Genomic DNA, 6929 nt, shown 5'->3' with positions numbered 1-6929 from the left:
ATTTCCAAAAAACAGCAGAAGTGAGAGCTGAATTTGGCTGCAGGAGTTACGTGAATAATTTATTACCTCTTCCCGTGATTATCACCCTTGTAATAGGAAAGAACATCCACCGAGTGCTAACTGGGCCAGCCTCACATGGAGTTTAGCTCTCTACAATGGAAAATCCTGAATCCTAGGGTGTGCACTTTAGTTTTGGTAGACACTACTAAATTATCACTGCAAAGCACACTCCAGATCACACCAACACCAGGGATAGGTGTATGACACCGCCTCTTGTGTTTGCCAAACTCAATTGTGTTTATCAATAAGCCTCCTTACCCTTTGGAACACAAAGATCTGAGGTCCATTCACAGGCCATTTCAGTACTGATCTATAGAAGGCATCATTTCCTTTCTGTTCTTAAAAACATTAGAAAGGTGTAGTTAGTTCTCTTACCATCGGCGTGATCCAGTCAGCGCCTTTTGGTGAGTTCATTAAATTGAGCAAGTATTACCATTATCTAATTCCAAAACATCTGTCACCTCCAAAAGACATCATTGGAAGTCATTTCCTCCTATATTCGTCCAGCCCTCATCCAACAATCTTTAAGCATTTACATATCTATGCATTTATGATTTATGCATTTACTTATTTTATAAATGGAATAATGCAGTCTTTTTTGGTCTTGTTTAACTTAGCATGTTTTTAGGGTTAATGTTACACCAAATATGAGATTTCATTGTGTATATGTGCATGCGTGTATACATGTGCATATACACATGCAGGTATGTGGAAATGTGCTTGCCTGTATGTGCACATATGGACGTTAGAGATTGCTCTTAGCCATAGCCAGAGAAGCTTCTTTTTACGGAGGCTAATCCTTTTGCATAGATTCCATAACTGGTCAAAATGTTAAGAATATGCGACTCTGAGTAGTCAGTCACAAATAGGGCATCTATGTCAGCTTCCCCTAACTCAAGGCTCAGGAACATGAAGGAGAGTAGACACGAATGGGAAAAGCAGGGCGACAAGGGAGAGAGCTACACTACCTCTGGCATGAGAAGGCCATTGTACACAAGCACACACAAGAGTTGTGTTCACCTGCACAGATCAAACTAGTGCTACAAATTCTAGCATTGTGGGGGTACTGGTCCTGAGGTTCCACCTCAGCTGAGGAGCGGGGGCAGTTGTTGGCTGCCTAGTCATGAAGGGTCACATTTCATTGGAGTATGGCATGTACCCATACCACACACACACACACACACAATGTTTGTGGACAACACAAGTTGGACTTAATTGGTTATCAATTAAAAATAAGAAGAGTATATGTAGATGAAAGGGAGAAGCCATGGGGAGTCCTGGTGGTACCTGGAGGGAGATAGTGGGGGTAGATATGATGAAAATCCATTGTGTTGATACAGTATGAAACTTTTTAAAGACAAAAGATTAGAGCATCCCATGTGATCTGATCAGTTATAGAGACTATCACATGAAGGGGAGCTCCCTAATTATTTTTATGTGACCAAAATGAATTCATTAAAGCGAAACTGACAAAAATGCAATTGAGAAAAGGCAAACCAGAGCCCATCGAATGTAACAAAGCACAAACGGAAGCCGTGGATGAATTATTAACCAGATCGCAGGAATGCATTTTGGAAGTCGTACAACTTAGCTGTTGTCATTTTCTCTAATAGGATCTTCTTTCTCACCACTGTTCCAGTCACCCATATGTGTGCAGAACAGGCATTTGGCATAATAGGGTATTCATGTTAAAAATACTAAATACTATGGGGATTTATAGTTACTTTTTAAGTCTTGCTAAGTGGTCCAAGCTAACATAGAACTCACGACACTCCTCTAGCCTTAGCTTTCCAGTGGGTGGGATTACAGACATGTACCCCCTTACCTGATAGATAGTTGACTTCTTAATATATCAGTCTCAAAGCCATCACAGTGTTAGAAAACACCAGGAATGTGCCTGGTGTCTACAAAGGGTGTCAGATCCTTTGGAACTGGAGTTATGGATGGTTGTGAGCCACCATGTGGGTGCTGGGAATTGAACCCAAGTCCTTTTTTGTTTTTGTTTTTTTATGTATGTATGTATGTATGTATGTATGTATGTATGTATGTATGTATGTATGTATTTCTTATTCTCTTTACATCCTTATTGCTGGATTGCTGCCCCCTTTCTTTAGATCCCCCCATAAAACAGTTTCTCCTCTCATCTCCCTTCTCCTCTGGGGGTGGAGGGCCTTTGCAGGGCTAGGCATTTCCTCTCCCACTGAGACTAGTCAAGGCAGCCCAGTTAGGGGAACAGGATCCACAGGCAGACACCAGATTTAGGGACATCCTCTACTCCAGTTGTTGGGGATTCCTGTGAAGACTGAACTGCACATCTGCTACATGTGTGCGGAGGGGAGGGGTGTTAGATCTATCCTCTGTATGCCTTTTGTTTGGCGGTTCAGTTTCTGAGCCATCTCTCCTGCCTCCTCCTCCTTTTTAACTCATTATGCATCCTCCCTCTACCTTCTCTCTTACCATCCTATCTTCTAGTAATCATGGCCCCACATTTAGACTGATTTTTTTTTTTAATCATTTATATTTGAGGGAGACTATGAAGTATTGGTTTTTCCATGGTAAACTATTTCTCTTGACATGATATTCTTCTGTTACATTAATTATGCTGCAAATGATAGAATATAATTCCTTTAATGGTTAAATAATACTACATTGTGCATATATATATGTATATATATATGCCACATTTATGTATCCTATTGATGGACATCTAGGTTGATTTATATCTTAGCTCTAATGAATTGTTTAAAAATAAACACAGCACATGCTTTCTTTGATACGACTTTATATTATTTAAGTATACACCTAGCACAGCAGTTCTGAACCTGTGGGTCATGATCCCTTTGGTAGTTGCATATCAAATATCATACATATCAGATATTTACATTATGATTAATAACAGTAGCAAGATTATAGCTATGAAGTAGCAAAAAATTACTTTTTATGGCTGGGGGTCACCATAGCATTAAAGGATCACAGCATTAGGAGGTTGAGAACCACTAATATAGAAGAAAAATCATGAGACGTGTAATAGATTTATTTTTAGTTTTTTAAAGAACCTCCATGTTACTCACCTCATAACTTTTATTTAATTCTACAAATTGTTGATATTTTTTTCTCCATATTCTTCCTAGCAATTTGTCAGCTTTTTCTTTTAGGTAACAGTTGTTTTAATTGTGGTGAGGAGCAGCTCATTATGTTTTTTTATTTATGTTTCCCTGAGAGCTAATGATAATGAATATTTTTCATAAATTTATTGACCATTTGAATTTCTTCTCAATATGTGTATATGTGTGTGGTCATATCCTTTGTCCATTTTAAATTGGATTATCTGTCATTGCTACTGAGTTGTTTGCTTTCCTTAGATATCCTGGGTATTAATCTTTTGTTATTTGAATGCTTTGCAAAAAATTTATCAACTTGTAGATTTTCTCTACAATCTTGATTATCTCCCTTGTTGTGTGGAATCTTTGTTGTTTGATTTAATCCTCTTTGCATATTTTTGCATTAGTTTCTCATGCTTTGGAGGCCTTAGGCAAAACACAACCTAAGACCCCTGCACAGATCGCCTTACCTCCTCTCTTAAAGCATTTCCCCCAGGCTTTCTTTTAATTTCATGCATTGTATTTATGTATTTGATCCTATTGAGCGTAATTTCTTTTATAAGGTGAGGCAGAGGCGAAGCTTCAATCGTTTGCATTTGAATATCCAGTCTCCCATTCCAACACTACCAGTAATAGCACAAAACCAAAAGAAAACATGAGTCACTGTGGACAGAGATGGTTCAAATAAAACCAAGCACACAATGTCTGACTGAATTGCTAGAGGCGTGAGTGAGACCCTCGTCTACTGGTCCATGCTGCTATATTCTGTTCAGTGAATAGAGCAATGTAGAGACGATATATAATACACCACCATTCACTTCAAGAAAAGCCTGGACTCTTTGATTTATATTTTGTAGGATATGTAAAGTTAAACTAAGATTTATGAGAGTGCAGGGGCAAAATGGAAGGGACTATGTATCTTAGTTTATAAAAATGATTTTAAAGCTATTTAAATATATTTTTACATAATTATAAGCCACTGTAAACTACAAGGAACACATAGAAACAAATACATTTAACTACAAGTTGAGTTCTGTATAGGAGGAATTATTTCAAATCAAAAGGGATACTACGCGGCACAATCATTTGACTAGTTGCTCTGTGAATTTTACCCCTTAAACATACAACCAACACAAAACAAAAGTGGTTGGATATATGTAGAACAATAGTGTAAATGAGAACTTAAGCTGCTATTAATGAAGAAAAGACACACAAACAGGTGATGGATGAACTCAAGAAAACCTAGCTGTCTTAGTCAGGGTTTGCATTCCTGCACAAAACATCATGACCAAGAAGCAAGTTAGGGAGGAAAAGGTTTATTCAGTTTACACTTCAACATTACTGTTCATCACCAAAGGAAGTCATGACAGGAACTCACACAGGTTAGGAACCTGGAGGCAGGAGCTGACACAGAAGCCAAGGAGGAGTGCACCTTACTAGATTGTTTCCCCTGGCTTGCTCAGCCTGCTCTCTTATAGAACCCAAGACTACCAGCCCAGGGATGGCACCACCCACAAGGGGTCCTCCACACTTAACCACTAATTGAGAAAATGCCTTACAGCTGGATCTCATGGAGGCATTTCCTCAAGGGAAGCTCCTTTCTCTGTGATCACTTCAGCTTGTGTAAAGTTGATACACAAAACCAGCTAGTACACTAGCTATACTAAATTGTATTGGAAATATCAATAGTGACTCATGCTATTTTTTTTCTGAAAATAAACATTAGCCTCATTTTGTAAGCTAGCTCCAGTTGTGTCCTGTCATCTGAGCCTTTGCTTAGCCATTGTGATTAACAAATGAGCTGAGAACTTTCTCTTGACAAAATAGTATTGACTCTGGCCACAGAAAAGGCCCAAAGACCATGATGTACCCGATATGTTTGTTCACCAGACTGTGGTCCCAGCATACCACTCAGTGGAAATTGGGCTAAAATTTATGGAGGAATGGGTGGCTTCAGATCTGGGCAAGTTACAAATGAACACGGACTTATAACTTACATGACTTAAAAGATCCCCTCAGTGCCATTTTGGTAGAGCACACACAACAGGAGGAAGAGCAAGCTGGCATGGCAGGGGGCAAGTGACAGCTCAGAGGGAAGGAATGGGACCGAATGAATAGTAGTGACGCTGAGTTGTGATGCCCAGGAACCTGAGGAAGGACACTGGAGGACTCGGATCCTTCAGGGACCTGGAGTGCCAGCTACTCACAGCTCAGCTGAATATTTAGAGAAACTGCTATGAACATAATGGGGCATGTATCCTTATTACATGTGGGGAATCCTCTGGGTATATGCCCAGGAGTGGTATAGCAGGGTCTTCTGGAAGTGTTGTGCCCAGTTTTCTGAGGAACTGCCAGACTGATTTCGAGAGTGGTTGTACCAGCTTGCAATCCAACCAGCAGTGGAGGAGTGTTCCTCTTTCTCCACATCCTCACAACACTTGGTGTCTCCCGAGTTTTTAATCTTAGCCTTCTGACTGGTGTGAGGTGAAATCTCAGGGTTGTTTTGATTTAGATTTCCCTATTGACTAATGATGTTGAACATTTCTTAAGGTGCTTCTCAGCCATCCGAAGTTCTTCAGGTGAAAATTCTTTGTTTAGCCCTGTACCCCATTTTTAATAAGGTTATTTGGTTTTCTGGGGTCTAACTTCTTTTTTTTGGGGGGGGTCTAACTTCTTGAGTTCTTTGTACATATTGGATATTAGCCCTCTGTCAGATGTAGGGTTGGTGAAGATCTTTTCCCAATTTGTTGGTTGCCGTTTTGTCCTTTTGACGGTGTCCTTTGCCTTACAGAAACTTTGTAATTTTATGAGATCCCATTTGTCATTTCTTGATCTTAGAGCATAAGCCATTGGTGTTCTATTCAGGAACATTCTCCATGTGCCCATGTCCTCAAGGGTCTTCCCCAGTTTCTTTTCTATTAGTTTCAGTATGTCTGGTTTTATGTGGAGGTCCTTGATCCATTTGGAGTTGAGCTTAGTACAAGGAGATAAGAATGGATCAAGAGAAACTGCTTGCAGCAAGGAGGAAGAATCTCACTTAGAATTATGCCCCTATTTATGTACCATCCCTGATAAAAGCAGGCCAACCATAAAGGGGTTTCCCAGCTGCTGAGGAGCTCCTGTCAGATTGGCTGAGGTTTACATCTTTGATTATATTACAACTGGCCTCTTATTCCTGCTCTGTCCTGCTTATATCAGTTCCTAGGATGGTTTGAATGAGGAATGCCTCCTTCCCCTTCGCCCCAGGGCTCAGGTATGTGAATACTTGATTCCTTGTGGATCATACTGTGTGGGGAGGAACCTATAGGAAGTAGTCTTTCTGAAGGAAGCACATCACTGGGCGCAGGTCTTATGGGACTGGAATTTTGCCTCATATCTATCTAGTTCACCCTCTCTGCTTCGTGTTTGCAGCTGAGGGTGTGGTCTTTCACCTTTTGGCTCCTCTCAGCTGTTTCTACATTTCCTCTGCTACTATGGATTCATTCATTCATTCATTCATTCTCTCCCTCCCTCCCTCCCCTCTCTCCCAAGTCTCTCAATTATAATCCCAAATAAAGTTTCTTGCACAAGTTGCTTTTGGTCATGATATTTTATTATAGCCTAAGAAGTAACCATCATAGTCCCCAGTAAATCACTTTGTGCAAGTCTGCATCTCATCCTGTTCCTTGTGGAACCTGGTTTAGAGCCTTACTGCCCATCAGACCCAGCACCGTCATTTTCCCGGTGGGAACAGCTTCCAGAGGTCCTAGCACAGGACACGGCCTGCAT

The sequence above is a fragment of the Apodemus sylvaticus genome, chromosome 7, assembly GCF_947179515.1.
Source record: "Apodemus sylvaticus chromosome 7, mApoSyl1.1, whole genome shotgun sequence".
Lineage (NCBI taxonomy): Eukaryota > Metazoa > Chordata > Mammalia > Rodentia > Muridae > Apodemus > Apodemus sylvaticus.
The sequence above is the reverse complement of the archived record's forward strand: the minus strand, read 5'-3'. Positions refer to the sequence as shown.